We start from the raw sequence: 16,019 nt of genomic DNA on the forward strand, positions 1-16,019 counted from the left end.
TCCCCTTTAGCCAGTTCCTTATCCACCTTTCAATTTTCATATCGATCCCCATCTGTTATGGCAAGCTCAAATATATCAGCACTGCGCACACATTGATTTGTCATTTTCATGGGCTGCTTTCAGATTTCTATTGGTTGTTTACACCCATATGAAGCACACAAATGTTATTTGCTCTGGCTTTGGAAGGGGCAAACAGCGGCAGCCAGACAGGGAAGACTTACCAAAGCTCCCACTGTGAGTCACTGGCGCAGCTGGGACTAGAACCTCAGAGCTGCCAAGCTGTTGGCATTGGGACCCAAGAGCTTTCTTCCCACTCTGAATGGGAAATCTCATATCTTATCAGTGGACTAAATTGACACCATTGGTCATGGAAGCAAAGCATAACTGGGGGCTAGAATCTATCTGGATTAGAGTGCAGCGGTAGTTACACCTGAGCTAGGACTGTGTTAAAGACTTTTCTGTTTTCACAGTGGAAAGGATGGTGAATATCTTGGCTTTTTTGATTGAGTTTTAATAAAACAAAACTTGGGTTATAGTCTTTATCCAGTGATGGAATGTTTGGTGGATTGATTGTACAATGTGCAGTTCTGGAAAGTTTATGATAAGCTGTTGAAAAATAGGTGTGTTAGTGTTTTATTTTTTCTTTCTCCTGTGGAGTGTTTCATTTTGTTTAATACTCCTTTAGTGGAAAGATCCAGTCACAGACAAGGCCACACTTGTATATATCATAGTTTTTTATACTAAGAATACCAGTTTTAGGTCAATGCATGGCATTTTTGTTTCTAAAAAGTACTTTACAATTATAACAATACATATGTGTGCCAGTCTGAAACGGCAAAATGTTAATATGATAAAAATGTAGCATGGCAAAAATGAGAGCCAGAGCAAGACCCAGGTTGTTAAGACAACAAACCCCACTCAAATTGACTAGTTCACCAGAGCGCCTTTCAGAGTGACTGATACAGCTTGGATTAACCCATTTCTAACCACTATAAGCCACACTCCTCTCCCAGAGCTGGGGTAGAAGCCACAATTGCTAATCACCAATAGCCTACTGTTGACAAGTGAATGCTTGTGTAACTCATTGAGAATTCATTTGTCATGTTCTTCTCCACTAGCTGGTGTAAAAAGATCCTAGTAATTACTCATGTGGTTCAGCTAGCATGTGCCTAAAGTCTGGAACTGATACTTAAGGGTTCAGACCCTCTTGCTGATCTACATGGGTGGGGGGAGTGTTTTTATGTTCAGGGCTTGTACACCACCTAGCACAATGGGGTTCTGGGCTGTCACTGGGGTTCTAGGTGCTACTACAATGCAAATAATAAGAGCACTTTGGCTTTATGGGATTCACACAATGAAGAGCCAATTTTTAAAACAGATTTGTACTTAAAAATGATGATCTGTAAATTATGGCGTGAATCACCAAAATACTGTAACCAAGTTACTGTGCTGGCAGGATTGGGTGATGGGGGGCACATCCACGGTTAGTTCCCAAAGAGTGTTGCTTCTCCCAGACAGGATGCCCCCACCCCATGCCCAGGCAATTCCCATGAGAGGACAGCAGCAGTGAGGGTGCTTCCTTTGCTGCCCATGGAAAGTGAAAGTGTTTTTGGAGTCACCTGCACTAGGATCAGGATGGTAGCTGCCTCTGTCCCCTCTCCCAGCAAGAAACACCTGTGCTGCTGTTACTGAGCTCGTGCCTGTATCATCATTCCAGGCAGTCTCTTGGGCCCCACCAAGTAGGAGACCCACAGCACCGCAACACTGGGACAGTGCTGGGATCAGCTGCTAGCAGAGAAGGAAAATGGCAGATGACAGCAGGAAAGAGAGAGACATACAACAGGGAGCCCTAGGAGTAGGAAGACCAAAATGTCCAATTTTTCTGCCTGAACCATTTCCAGGGGCTGAGGGTGATTGGAGTCTTTCCTAGACAAAGCTAAATCAAATTAAGTCCACTTTCCTTGGCCATCTTCATTTTCATTGGAAACAAATCCCTCCCATCCCCCCATATTTCTTTCTTTTTTTAAAGATTTCAGCCAAAAATCTCTCCCCCAGCCCACTTTTCAGGCTTTCAGTTTTTTAAATGGAAATTAAAAAATTTCTTGTTGAAAGTTTTTCAATGGAAATTCCTCTCAGTTTTGCTCGGGGAAAAAAACATTTCTCACCTGCCTCCAGAGTGCTCCATGTTTAAGTCCTCACTGATAGTAAGTGGAATCTGCCATCGTCCTGTCTCATGTTCAATGTCTTTGTGTTATTTTGCACTGCACCTTCAACCCCTGGGCTGCTGTTGTCTGTGGACAGGAGGGGCAGCTTGGGAGTGGGGAGCAGATCCAGGGGAGGTGAGTATCAGTGCTCAGTGCAGACCTGCAATGGGCCTCCCAAGTGAAGGAAGGATGAACAGGAATTCATTGGCACATAAACTCCTCACCGCTCACCGTGTCTCAACAAGTAACCTAACACCTGCGCTGGATCCTGGCCAGATAATACCTCTGACAGTAACTAGCCTCTTGTAATGAGCACTGTGCTGAACACGGTTTTGCTCTTGGTGTGGAAAAGGATGGCCTGATGACCATGGTCAGGGTAGGACTCTAGGTTATCCATGACTAGCTGACACCATGTTACACATGGCATGGCATGTCTACACTGCTCTTATGCCTGGACAGACAGATGTCACCTTGCCTTTGACAAGCCAGTGCCAGTCATTGTTCTGATGCAGCAGAAGGGCCCAGCTGCTCTCTATAGATGGCTGCTGGAGTGCAGGCTCTTCTGGGCCATTCCCCAAAACATGGAGATGAGCAAGAGACCAGACTCAGGCTCCCATTTCCATGCTTTGTTGCCAAGGTCAGATCCCAGATGTGAGTTCCAATTATCGGCACGTCCATCTCCTAGTTACACCTGGTGTGTGTAGATTTGATGCTCCAAAGGACTGTTAGTAACAGAAAAGGAACCCTCCTCAAATGGAAGGGTTGAGAATATTAGAACTGTATAGAGCCAGACAAGCCTGCTCTATCAAGGTTAGATGCTTTGGAAATCCCAGCCTGATTTTTATCCTACCAGTGTCCACTTAAAATTCCCCAGTCTTCTGGGAACCCACGCAGCCAAATAGCTTCTTACAGACCTGAATTCTGCAAAATCCAGATTTGCTCTAGTGAAGCACATGGAGTTATTGTGGGTTTACAGAAGCATCATTGAGAGCAACATTTGCTCCAGTCCTCGATACTAAGGGTGTGTCTATACTACAGGATTATTCCTATTTTACAGAAACCATTTTTTAAAACAGATTGTATAAAGTCGAGTGCACACAGCCACACTAAGCACATTAATTCAGCGGTGTGCGTCCATGTACTGAGGCTAGTGTCGATTTCCGGAGCGTTACACTGTGGGTAGCTATCCCATAGTTCCCGCAGTCTCCCCCGCCCCTTGGAATTCTGGGTTGAGATCCCAGTGCCTGATGGGGCAAAAAACATTGTCACGGGTGGTTCTGGGTACAGCCTCACCACTCCCTCTGTGCAAGTAGCAGACAACCATTTTGTGCCTTTTTCCCTGGGTGAACTGTGCAGAAGCCATAGCATGGCAAGCATGGACCCTGCTCAGCTCAAGACAGCAATCATGGACATTGTAAACACCCCGCGCATTCTCATGCAGTCAATACTGAACTAGGACCTGCAAAACCAGGCGAGGAGGAGACAGCTACAGCAGCATGGCGACAAGAGTGATGAGGACATGGACACAGAATTCTCTCAAACCGTGGGCCCCTGCACGTTGGAGATCATGCTGGTAATGGGGCAGGTTCAAGCCACTGAATGCTGATTTTGGGCCTGGGAAACAAGCACACTGGTGGGACCACATAGTGTTGCAGGTGTGGGACGATTCCCAGTGGCTGCGAAACTTTTGCATGCGTAAGGGCACTTTCATGGAACTTTGACTTGGCTTTCCCCTGCCATGAACGCACAGAATACAGATGAGGAGCCCTCACAGTTGAGAAGCAAGTGCGATAGCCCTCTGGAAGCTCTGCAACGCAGACAGCAGCTACCAGTCAGTCGGGATCAAATATTGGAGTGGGCAAATCTACTGTGGAGCTGCTGTGATGCAAGTAGCCAAGCAATCATTAAGCTGCTGCTATAAAGGTGTGACTCTGGAAATGTGCAGGTCATAGTGGATGGCTTTGCTGCAATGAGATTCCTAACTGTGGTGGAGTGATAGATGAAGCACCATATCCCTATCTTGGCACCGGACACCAGCACCAGTACATGAACAGGATGTCTTTAAGCCACAGCAAACAGCCCAACCATCTCGTTCCTTAATTAATTCCTGATTTCAACCAGGTTACCATGAACAATATGACTCTCCTGAGGTAACCAGCAAGATAGAAAGAACGATTGTTGCTTGAATGCCAAACACCAGGACCTACGCAGTAGCGTTTGTCATGCAATGTACCAAGTACTTGCTACATGCATGCAATGTCAGGTGTCTCTACCTTGGGGGACGGAATAAGGCTGCCCTGCCCAGAAACCTCGCAAGGCTTTGGAGTACTTCCAGGAGAGCTTCAGGATGATGTCCTGAGGATTCTGCTCCACCCAGACATGTTAACAAACTTTTCTGGAACTTTTCTGGCCGCAAATGCAATCCCAAGTCCTCGGGCATTAATCATAAAAATGCTTCTTTTAACACCAGAGTACACTCACAGAGATCCCTTCCATGGCTTCATTGTCTGGGATGTGCGGTGGAGGGTAATCGTCAGGTAGAAAAGCTCATGCTGTTGGGAGGAATGAGTGCTGTGTGCTCTCTTGCAAGCTCTCTCTCCTCCCATCTTCCTCCGCAGAATCTCAGCCCATGGCTGAGATTACCACCGCCGAAACCTCGGAACCACGACAGGCGGTGGGTAAGTGGTGGCAGACCCCCTAGAAAGTGCTAGCAGCTCTAGCAGAAGCGGCATTTTTCGCCCTGGCCCGGCTTCCGTTTGTCTTTGGTTTCTGTAGGCTGTCTGAGCTCCTGTAACTTCACATGGGCCCTGTAGCGAGTCCCTGGGGCCTCTGCATCATGCTTGAATATTTTTCAAATGGTTTTGTCATTTCGTCTTTTGGACGGAGTCTGTTGCACGAATCCTTCCCAACAGCGATCAATCCAGTACCCCTCATGTGGGTCTCTCGGAGCTCTTTTTCGAGTCTCAGAGAGACTCGCAAATTGTTACCTGTGCTGAGCTCTGTGTTGTCACTGTGCTGATGAGCTCCCACTGGCCAATACAGAAATGGAAAGGTCAAAATTCGCGGCTTTCTCCTGTCCTACCTGGCCAGTGCCATTCAAGTTTCAGATGGCTTCCAGAGCGGTCCAATGGGTGCACTGTGGGATACCGCCCGGAGGCCAATACCGTCGAATTGTGGCCACACTAACCCTAATCCGACGTGGCAATACCGATTTCAGTGCTACTCCCCTCATGGGGGAGAAGTACAGAAATCGGATTTAAGAGCCCTTTATATCGATAATGGGATTCATTGTGTGGACGGTTGCAAGGTTAAATCGGTTTAACGCTGCTAAAAATCGGTATAAACACGTAGCGTAGACCAGGCCTAAGACACAATATAAAGGCATCTCTGAGAGCTGGTTGTTGCTATTAGCAGAGATCTCTGTAGTGAAAGGGCCTGTCTGTCACTTCACACAGCTGGGATATTTCTCCTTCTGCAGTGAGGGCCTACGAATTACATGTAAAGTGATCACAGGGTCACAGAGCAACTCCCAGAACTGAGCCCTCTACCTAAATGACAGGGAATAACTCCATCTCTTTCCATTTCAGGCAGGGTGGTCACAGAGCTAGGTAAGAGGATGTGTTTTCATGTCACATTTCACATCACTTATTTCTTTGCTATCTGCCAATGACCCCTCTCCCAGAACGGCATCTCCTGTGGGAGCAAGTTCCCCATGTTGCCCCTGACCATGTTTGTTCCTCGTCCCTTGCAGATTTCAGGAGGGCTTGGAGCTGCATGGGTGAGTGGGGCTGCGAGGGGCTGAGCAGACGCTGCACTGGGGTTATTGGTATCAGCGTTACATAGCTGAGCTGTCTGAGGTGTGGGGCTCTCATTGGGCTGGATGCTGCAAATGGTTCTGAACACACTGCCCTGAGCTATTAGTTTCACCCCATGGCAACTCCCTCACAATCCCTGCCTCACTTAGTCCTGATACCCCCTCTCGCCATCTCTCTCATTGGCCCTTCAGTGATGATCCATCCCTACCCTGTCATCTGCCCCTACAGTCTCACTCAGCCCTGCCTCCTCAGCCTGCAGATTCTTCACCTCCTTGACACCTTCCATAGACCCAGGTGCGGCTCTAGGCATTTTGCCACCCCAAGCATGGCAGGCAGGCTGCCTTCGGAGGCGTGCCTGCAGGAGGTCCGAAGCTGCGGGACCAGCGGACCCTCCGCAGGCAAGCTGCCGAAGGCAGCCTGCCTGCCGCACTCGGAGCAACCGGCAGAGCACCCCCCACGGCTTGCCGCCCCAACCATGTGCTTGGTGTGCTGGGGCCTGGAGCTGCCCCTGCATAGACCCCCAGAGCCCTAACAGCTCTCTGGACAGATCCTGTGCAGGGGGGAGTGAGAGGCTATAAGGAGCCCAATTCCAACTCTGGCTTCCCCTCATCTCCCAACAAGCTCAGGGGCCAGGCACAACACAGCCCTGGAGCTCCCTGGAACCCACAGCTGGATCCAGGCTAGCGGTGCCAGTCCCACTAGCCACCCCAATGCCTAATGCCAGGATCTGGTCCTTAATTCCTTCTCTGACCTTCCCTTGCCCCCTCAGCCCAACTCAATCTCTTCTCAGTGCCCCTACACCCCTCACCCCTCGCTGACAGTGCTGGGCATCTCCCACCAAGCCTTGAGCTATCTACACAGACCCGTCCTGCCAAGCTGAGGGCCTGAGCAACCACTTCCCAGGCACCTGTCCTGAGATGACACTTCCGCCTTCTCTGGTGCCCAGGGAATCAACCCTGAGGGGTCACTGCCCTGCAGAGCAAGTGCCTTGGGAACAGGTGGACACGGGGCTGTGTCTGGAGTGAGCCACGCAGACTGAATTTGGCCAGTTATCTGCCCTTCTCACTGCAGTGGGATTTGGACACTCCAAGGACACAGGGCAAGGAAGCCCCTTCCACCCTCCCCATGTCACACAGCAGGGCAGAGACACTGGGCCTATGCTGAGTGGGTCATGGAATCTTTATGGCAGGGAGCAGAACTGAGCTCTCCCCTTCCCCCTGGATCTCCCGGGATTGTGTGGTCTTTGACCTGTGGCTAATGAGGTTGTCTTTTTGTCTTTCTCCCCAGTTCCCATTACCCTAAATCCGAGTTACAAACACCCAAACCTCATTGTGTCTGCAAATGGCAGAACAGTTTGGCACAACCCCACAGACCCTGGGCTAGCTATCCCCTTTGGGGCTCTGATCGCCATGGGAAGGGAGGGGTTTGTATTCAGGAGGGATCATGGGGGGGGAGGACAGGGTTTGTAGGTGATACTAGGAGGTGGAGGTGAGGGACAACGTGGGCTGGGAGTTGGGGTTGCTGAGTGAAACTGTGAGGGATAGACTGAGCTAGGAAAGGCTGGAGAGACCTCTCAAGGGTGGCGCTGGGCTCTGGGGAGATCTGGGGGGTGGTATCACCCAGGGAGGCCAACACTGTGTTCCAGAACTGGGGTGTGAAACTGACAGTGGTTGGGGTGTATCTGGATCTAGAATGGGGGCATCTCTCATTTTACAGTGTCAGTGCAATGGCCTTTTTCCTGGAGATTCCTGTGGAAGGTTCTGAGAGATTGTTCCTGTTCCTCCGCCTTTGTCATGCTGTGGGGAGGGACAAGGGGAAACCCCTCAGAATCTCTCCCCTACCACCCCGTCAGCAACTGGGATTTCCTGCAGAAATTAGGGATTATTGCGGCTGCTAGATGGGGAGATCTGTGATGGGGTGTACTCCCCACACCGGCCCTGCAAGAGTTGAACTGGCCCAAGCAGCCCAAGCAGCCAATTAAGTTGTGAAGGGGGGAAATTTTAGGTTCTGTGGAGGGAGCTTATTAGGAGGAAATTCACCCACTGAGGGGACAGGTGGGGCTTCTGTAAAGCCAGGAGGCTGACACCAGTGTGGTAGGAAGGAGTCCAGGGGCAATAGCAGGAAAGTTAGTGTAGACACAGACCTTAACTGCTCGCTGTAGGGCTCTGGACTGGAACCCAGAGTAGAGGGCAGGCCTGGGTTCCCCTACCGATCACTGCGGAGTGGCAGCATTGGGCAATGAACAGAATGACTGAGTCACTGCGGGAGTCCCCTACTCAGGGCAGCAGGTGTGAGGCCTGCCTGACGCTGCTGGTGGAGAGCGACTTTGAGAGACTCCCCTGGAAATGGAAATCACAGAGTGACCTGCCTGGAGGGCCGAGTCACAAAATGGCTGTACCATGACTCTGTGAGCAGGAGGAGAGCAGCAGTGGTAGAAAGCGGGTGCTGAATGAGATGGAGCTAATCCCCAGAATTGCACCATCTGGCAGTGAGTAAAATACCCTGTGACAAGATCCCACACCCCCAGCACAGCCCCCTTCCCCCAGTTATGGTGAAGGGGCAGGAAACAACACAGGGCCATCAGCTACATCAGAAACATGGACATTATCCTACTCCCACAGCTGGGGATGTGAAAGGAAACAGCACATCTGAGATCAAAAATATCCCAAACCACTTCCCCATCCTGAAGAGAAGAGGATAAAACAGAGCAGGAGCCTTGCAAACAGAAGGGGGGAAAAGAAAAGCGAAACCCCCAAAGTCTGGAGAGAAAAACGCTCAGCAGGTGACCAGTGCTGGGTTTACAGTAGTGCCAGTGATGCCATGGAGCTAGGCCCACGCTCACAAGGGGCCCCAGCCTGCTCTGCTTGCACTGTGCCCTGAGCCCCCGCCAGCCCACTGGCTCCCCACACACTGCCCACCACTTGCTCCTCTAGGCTTGCCCGCTGAGGACTCCTCTTCACCCCCGACCCTACTTGCCAAGTTCTCTCTGTCCCCTGGTTGGACTCCAGTGCACTTCAAGCTCCAGGCAGTCTCTGGTTCCCACCACCTGTGGGGCTCCACCTGTCTCCCCTGGAGCTGAGTCGCCTGGGACTGGTGCAGAAACCTGGCCAGTCTCAGCCAGGGTGTGTGTGTGTGTGTGTGTGAGAGAGAGAGAGAGACTCACTCACTCACTCTGTCGGGGGCTTGGCTGGGCTGCTCCAGGCAAGTAGGTCCTGAGGGAGCCTGGCTGGGGCAGGCCCTGGCCTGGCTGATTGCACTACTCCCAAGGGGCTGGAGTGATTCCCGGCCCTGGGACCAGCCCTGGTGGCTCAGCCTGGCATACAGTCACCTCCCAGCAGGGCTGATGAGTGTGGCCAGGGAGCAGGGAATGCAGGAGGTGTTGTCTGGAGGTGTGGTGGTGCTAGGCTGTGAGGGGGCAGGGAAGATCTGTGTCAGGGCACTAGGAAATGGGGGTTCTGTTTGAGGTTCTGGGCAGTTATGGTGGAGCTGTGAGCAGGGGGGTGCTGGGCAAGGATGGTGTTGTGCAGGGCGCTGGGCATTTGTGGCAGGATCTGGTGAGGGCACTGGGCATAGTGGGCCCAGGGAGGCTTTGGCTGTAGGGAATTGGAGGGTTTTTCCAGTGTTGGGGGGCGGGGGGGGAGAAGTGAGGAAGCTTGTGTGTCATGGCGTGGGCCTACCCCACAGGGGAAGCGGCATGCTGGCAGCACAGAGATGGCCGGGCCGCTATGCGTCTGTCACCTGCCAGTTTGTAAATAACGCCCTCGCACTGGGCTGGGTGGAGCAGGGCTACCCATCCCAGGCCCCTGGACAGCGCCTCGCTCTGGGGACCGACCCCCCTGTACCATACTCCATTGCCCCCATAGGGACCCACAAATATGTTTGGGGCCAGGCCCACAAAAGGTTAATTCGGCCCTGCACTTGACTCTAGAGGGGTCTCTGGAACTCAGTCTCTCATTCCAGGGATACCAGGGCCAGGAAATACAACAGGGCAATCAGACACAAATGCTGACACCTGAGAAAGAATCTTGCCCCACAGGGAACGTGGGGAAATGGTGACACCTCAAATGTTTCCTGCCCCTGAACTCAAAGGAAAACATCAGCGATTTGTGATAACGCTTTGACTCATCTGACCCCCAGTTACATCAGAATGTGCTAACATGACTGTTAAATGTTAAACTACACACCACACCACAGAACCACTAAACCAGGAATCAATCCCTGTTGCAAACCTCGTTGCCTACTCTGTTCCCATATCTACTCTGGTGACACCATCAGAAGACCCAACCACATCAGCCACACCATCAAGGGTTCATTCACCTGCATAGCTACTGATGTTATATATGCCACAGTGATTTGCGCATTGGCTTACTAAGCCAAGAGTGGTGAGTTCAATCCTTGAAGGGGCCATTTAGGAAACTGGGGTAAAAATCTGTCTGGGGATTGGTCTTGTTCTGAGCAGGGGGTTGGATTAGATGACCTCCTGAGGTCCCTTCCAACCCTGATAATCTATGTGTCAGCAATGCCCCTCGGCCATGTACATTGGCCAAATCGGACAGTCCCTATATAAAAGAATAAATGGACACAATTTGGACGTCAGGAATGGTAACATACAAAAGCCAGTAAGTGAACACTTCAATCTCCCTGGTCATTCTATAACAGATTTAAAAGTCACTATTCTTGAACAAAAAAACCTTCAAAAACAAACTTCCAAAAGAAACTGCAGAACTAAAATTCATTTGCAAATTTAACACCATTAATTTGGGCTTGAACAGGGCCTGGGAGTGGCTGGCTCGTTACAGAAGCAGCCTTGCCTCTCCTGGAATTGACACTTCTTCATCTATTATTGGGAGTGGATTACATCCACCCTGATTGATTGGCCCTGTCAGCACTCATTCTCCACTTGTGAGGTAACTCCCTTCTCTTCATGTGTCATTATATAATGCCTGCATCTGTAATTTTCACTCTTTGCATCTGAAGAAGTAGTGTTTTACCCATGAAAGCTTATGTCCAAATAAATCTGTTGGTCTTTAAGGTGCCACAGGACTCCTGGTTGTTTTTGTGGATACAAACTAATACGGCTACCTCCTGATACTTGTTAAATGTAGGAAATTCAATACACACCGGTCGGGAGATGCAGACGGGAAGGGTCTGTTAGTGGCACTGACTCACTCCCATTGCAGACACACACATGCTGCTCCTGCCAGCCTCAGGCTGTGCGAGTGAGTAATAGGACTGGGCCCTCTGTGTGTCAGACTGGGTTGTGATACCCTCACATTGAGCAGCACTCCACCCCCATAACCTCCTCTGGGCTCTAGCAGGGCTGGCTGGTCTCATGGGGCACCAGAAATGATGGATAATGCTGCAGAAGCTTCTCATGGAACAAAGACATGGGGAAGTTCAGATGCTGTTGGATATTGTAGCAAGGGGGCTGGAGTGCAGGAGGAGAACAGGCTGCCGGTTGCAGCATTGCCAAGTCTCATGGTATCTGCTGTTTCCCCTAAATCCCCAGCTCCTGGAGTCCTGGGATTGTGGGAGAATCTCAGCTTTGGTTTAAAACAAATAAACATTCAGTTTCTAGCCTATGGCTGTGGTGTAGAGCTGTAAAGTGTGATCCCAATGCCCCTGTGAGCTGTGTCTGGCTTTACTGCTGTGTGTGCTGCATTTAAACCCTAGGGCCTGGCTCTTGGTTTGTTGCAGGTCACGATGGGACCCAGCAGTGAACGGGGGGCAGGGAGCCTTGGGCAGCACCACCTACAAATGCTGGGTCCTCACTAGGTAAAGGGTGTGAGTGCAATGAGTCGCCTGGGACAAGCAGTGTTCTCCTTATCAGAGCCTAGAGGGGACAAGGCCACCTCAATGCCATGGGTGTTTCACATCCCTGTAGCTGGTGGATGTGAACCCCAGGGAAATGTTATTGTGTGAAAACATCTTTCTTCGGGTGTAGACCATGTCCAAACCAGCCATTTCTACAGGGGCAGCAGCTGGCAATTGGATTCCCAGCACAGGTGGGACACTGGTTGCCATGGGTGGGGGGGAAGGTGGGTCTTAAGGGAACAAATTGAGAATCACTGGGTGTGACGGGATTGGGGCTGCCCTGTAATAACCTTGGAACATTGCTCTGTTTGTCTGACTGTTGTGTTTAGGTCACTGTATGAACTCAAGGGGTTAAATTGAGCAGGGGTTGGCTGCCCGTCCCACACACCTCCTGGCAAACACTGCAAGGGATAAGAGACACTGCAGAGCTATCCATGGCCCCGCTGAACCAGCTCGCCCATTAACCAGTTTCAGGGATACAGGAGGGAACAGAGACCTCGGCGCTGCACTGACAGACACCCTGAAGGACAGGGAGGGGACAGGCAGAGACACGGGGACCAGATGGCCCCACCCCCAGAGGTGAGGGCCTGGAGTAGGACAGGCTGCCTAGGTCTACACGTTCAGGGAGCCCCTTTACTGTGTGAAACCCTGTTATCTGGCTGTGCCTGGCTCCTGCTATGGAGATCAAACAAGACTTTGTGTAAGAAAGTGTTTGGGACTGTCAGGGTTCCCTCTGAACTCTGGGGTCCAGATGTGAGGACCTGCATGAAAGACCCTCTCAGCTTATTTCTACCAGTTTAGGTTAAAAAATTTCCCCAAGGCACAAATCCTTCCTTGTCCTTGGATTGGTACTGCTGCCACCACCAAGTGAGTTAGACAAAGATTCAGGAAAAGGAACACTTGGAGTTCCTGTTTCCCCAAAATACCCTGCTCCCTCCCAAGATCCTTCACCCCCTTTCCCAGGGAGGCTTGAGAATAATCTACCAACCAAATAGGTAAACAAGGTGTGCACAGACTAGACCCTTGGGTTTTTAGGACACTAAAAACCAATCAGGTTCTTAACAAAACAGAACTTTATTATAAAGAAAAAAGTAAAAGAAGCACCTCAATAAGATCAGGATGGAATGTAACTTTAAAGGGTAATAAGATTTAAAACACAGAGGATTCCCCTCTAGGCAAAACTTCAAAGTTACAAAAAAACAGGGATAAACCTCTCTCTTAGCACAGGGAAAATTCACAAGCTAAAACAAAAGATAACCTAATGCATTTCCTTGCTATTTCTTACAATTTGTGATGCTTATTTCAGATATGGCTTTAAGAGATGTATTTTTCCTGTCCTGGTCCCTCTCTGTATCGGAGAGAAAACAAAGGGAGCACAAACAAAAAACCTTTCCCCACAGATATAAAAGTATATTCTTCCCTTATTGGTCCTTTTGGTCATGTGCCAACCAGGTTATTTGAGCTTCTTAACCCTTTACAGGCAAAGGAGGAATTTTATGCTACCCTTAGCTGTAGGTTTATGACCCCTCCCAAATCACAGATGGTGCTGGACAGCCTGCTCCACACTGGCTATGATTTCTTCCTGGAGCTCTAGGAGAAAACAGAATCAATAAGACACATGCACCTCTAGCTATACTACTGATTACATAAAAACTAACAATATTTCCCACTTTTCAAGGATGATTTTAACCAGTTGATTCTGGGAAACTTTGACGGGAGAGGGCATCAGCCACTTGTTAGAGGCTCCTGCAATGTGTAGTATTGCAAAATCAAAATCTTGGAGAGCTAAATTCCACCGAAGACGTTTTTTTGTTATTGCCCATGACGGTATGAAGCCACTTCAGCACAGCATGGTTGGTTTGCAGGTGCAAACACTATCCCCAAATGTCTGGGCTTAGCTTTTCCAGAACGTATGCAATGGCGTAGCATTCCTTTTCGCTGATTGACCAGTGTCTTTCCCTCTCAGGCAGTTTTTTTCTGAGAAACACAACAGGATGGAATTCTTGATCTGGTCCTTCCTGCATTAAAACTGCTCCCACTTCATGCTCAGATGCAAACTAGGAACCGTTTGTCAAAGTCTGGGGCCCTTAGCACAGGGTCAGACATAAGTGTCGCTTTAAGCTGGTTAAAGGCCTTCTGACACTCTTCAGTCCACTGAACTGCATTTGGCTGTTTCTTTTTGGTTAGGTCTGTCAGTGGGGTGGTGATTTGGTTTTAGTGTGGTACAAATTGCCTGTAATATCCAGCCAAGCCTAAGAAGGATTTGACCTGTTTCTTTGTCTTTGGGACAGGCCACTTTTGGATAGCATCCACTTTGGCCTGTAGGGGGCTGATAGTTCCTCGACCCACCTGGTGTCCCAGGTAAGTCACTGTTTAGGCCTATTTGACACTTTTTCACCTTATTATTCAGTCCTGCCTGCGTTATGTGCTTGAAGACTTTTTGTAGATGCTCCAGGTGTTCTGCCCATGAATCAGAAAAAATGGCCACATCATCAAGATAGGCAACTTCAGATTCTCTCAATCCCACTAGGAGACTGTCTACAAGTTTCTGGAAGGTGGCAGGTGCATTTTGCTGCTTGAAAGGGAGCACATCAAATTCATACAGCCCTGCATGGATGATGAAGGCTGACCTTTCCTTGGCAGATTCATCTAGCGGTATCTGCCAGTACTCCTTGGTTAAGTCTAAGGTAGAGATGAACTGGGCACATCCCAGTTTCTCCAATAGCTTATCTGTGCGTGGCATTGGATAGTTGTCTGGGCAAGGTACAGCATTTAGCTTACGGTAGTCCATGCAAAAGTGTATCTCCCCATCTGGTTTGGGAACTAGAACCACTGGAGATTCCCATGTACTGTTAGAGGGGCAGATTATACACATCTGTAGCATGTCCTGGATCTCCTGTTTTATAGCAGTTTGGGCATGAAGTGACACCCGGTAAGGCTGCGCTCTAATTGGGTGAGCATTACCTGTGTCAATGGAGTGGTATGCCCATTTGGTTCATCCTGAGGTGGCTGAGAACATCGGCGCGAAGCTAGTACACAGCTCCTTGATCTGCTGTCGCTGCATACATCCAAGGGTCATGGAAAGGTTCACCTTTTCCACGCCACCATCACATTTCCCTTCATAGTAGACACCTTCAGGCCACTCAGCGTCATCTCCTCCCTGGGCTGTAAACTGACAAACCTTTAATTCTCTAAAAAAAAGAGCTTTAGAAAATTAATATGGTATACCTTAGGCTTTAGGTGGGTGATGCTATGAGATAGTTAACAGCTCCCAGGCGGTCTCGAACCGTGATGGCCCTTCCCACAACACTTCCATCTTATGAGCCTGGAGCACCTTCAAGACCATGACTTAGCCCCTACTTTGAAGGAACACTCTCTGGCATGTTTATCATACCAGGCTTTTTGCTCTTCCTGAGCATCCTTTAGGTTTTCTCTAGCAAGGGCTAAAGAGTTTGGAGGGTGTTTTTTAGGTTGCTTACAAAGTCTAGAATGTTAGTTACTGGAGAAGGAACAAATCCCTCCCATTGCTGCCTCACCAACTGTAATAGCCCCTTAACCTCGTGGCCATACACAAGTTCAAATGGTGAAAACCCTAAACTGGGATGTGGTACAGCCCTGTAGGTAAAGAGCAACTACTGAAACACTAGGTCACAATCATTGGAGTGTTCATTTACGATTTTATGTATCATGGCCCCAAAGTTCCATTAAACCATTCCCACCCTCTTGGCTAGCTTCACATGGTTGGCCAAGTCTTTCCCCAGCAGCATGGGAATGGGATAATCATCATAGACTGCAAAAGTCCACATTCCTGACCAGCCCTTGTACTGGGCAGGCAACTTTGCTATAGGCAAGTCAAAAGAGTTTGACTTGAAGAGTTGAATTGTCACTTGGGCTTCTGGGTTGATGAATTTGGGGTTCACTAGGAATTGGTGGATAGCTGACACCTGTGCTCCAGTGTCCCTCCATGCAATAACTTTCTTCCCATCCACACTCACAGTTTCCTTTCACTCTGAAGGTATCTGGGAGGCATCTGGGCCTGAGGACCTTTGGTGTGATTCTGGTGTAATGAACTGCAGTCTGTTGAAGTTCTAGGGGCTGTTGGCTTTTACATGCCCCAGCTCATTGCATTTAAAACATCATCCAGCTGACTGGTCACTGGGGCGAGATGGGTTGCTGGAGAATGGTG

General features: G+C 49.6%; 1 pseudogene; it reads left to right on the top strand.

Annotated features, from left to right (window-relative positions):
- LOC142047556 (butyrophilin-like protein 9) overlaps positions 1-16,019 on the top strand; it is a 174,233-nt pseudogene that overhangs the window by 83,799 nt on the left and 74,415 nt on the right.

Source organism: Chelonoidis abingdonii, chromosome 11, assembly GCF_003597395.2.
Source record: "Chelonoidis abingdonii isolate Lonesome George chromosome 11, CheloAbing_2.0, whole genome shotgun sequence".
Classification (NCBI taxonomy): Eukaryota; Metazoa; Chordata; order Testudines; family Testudinidae; genus Chelonoidis; species Chelonoidis abingdonii.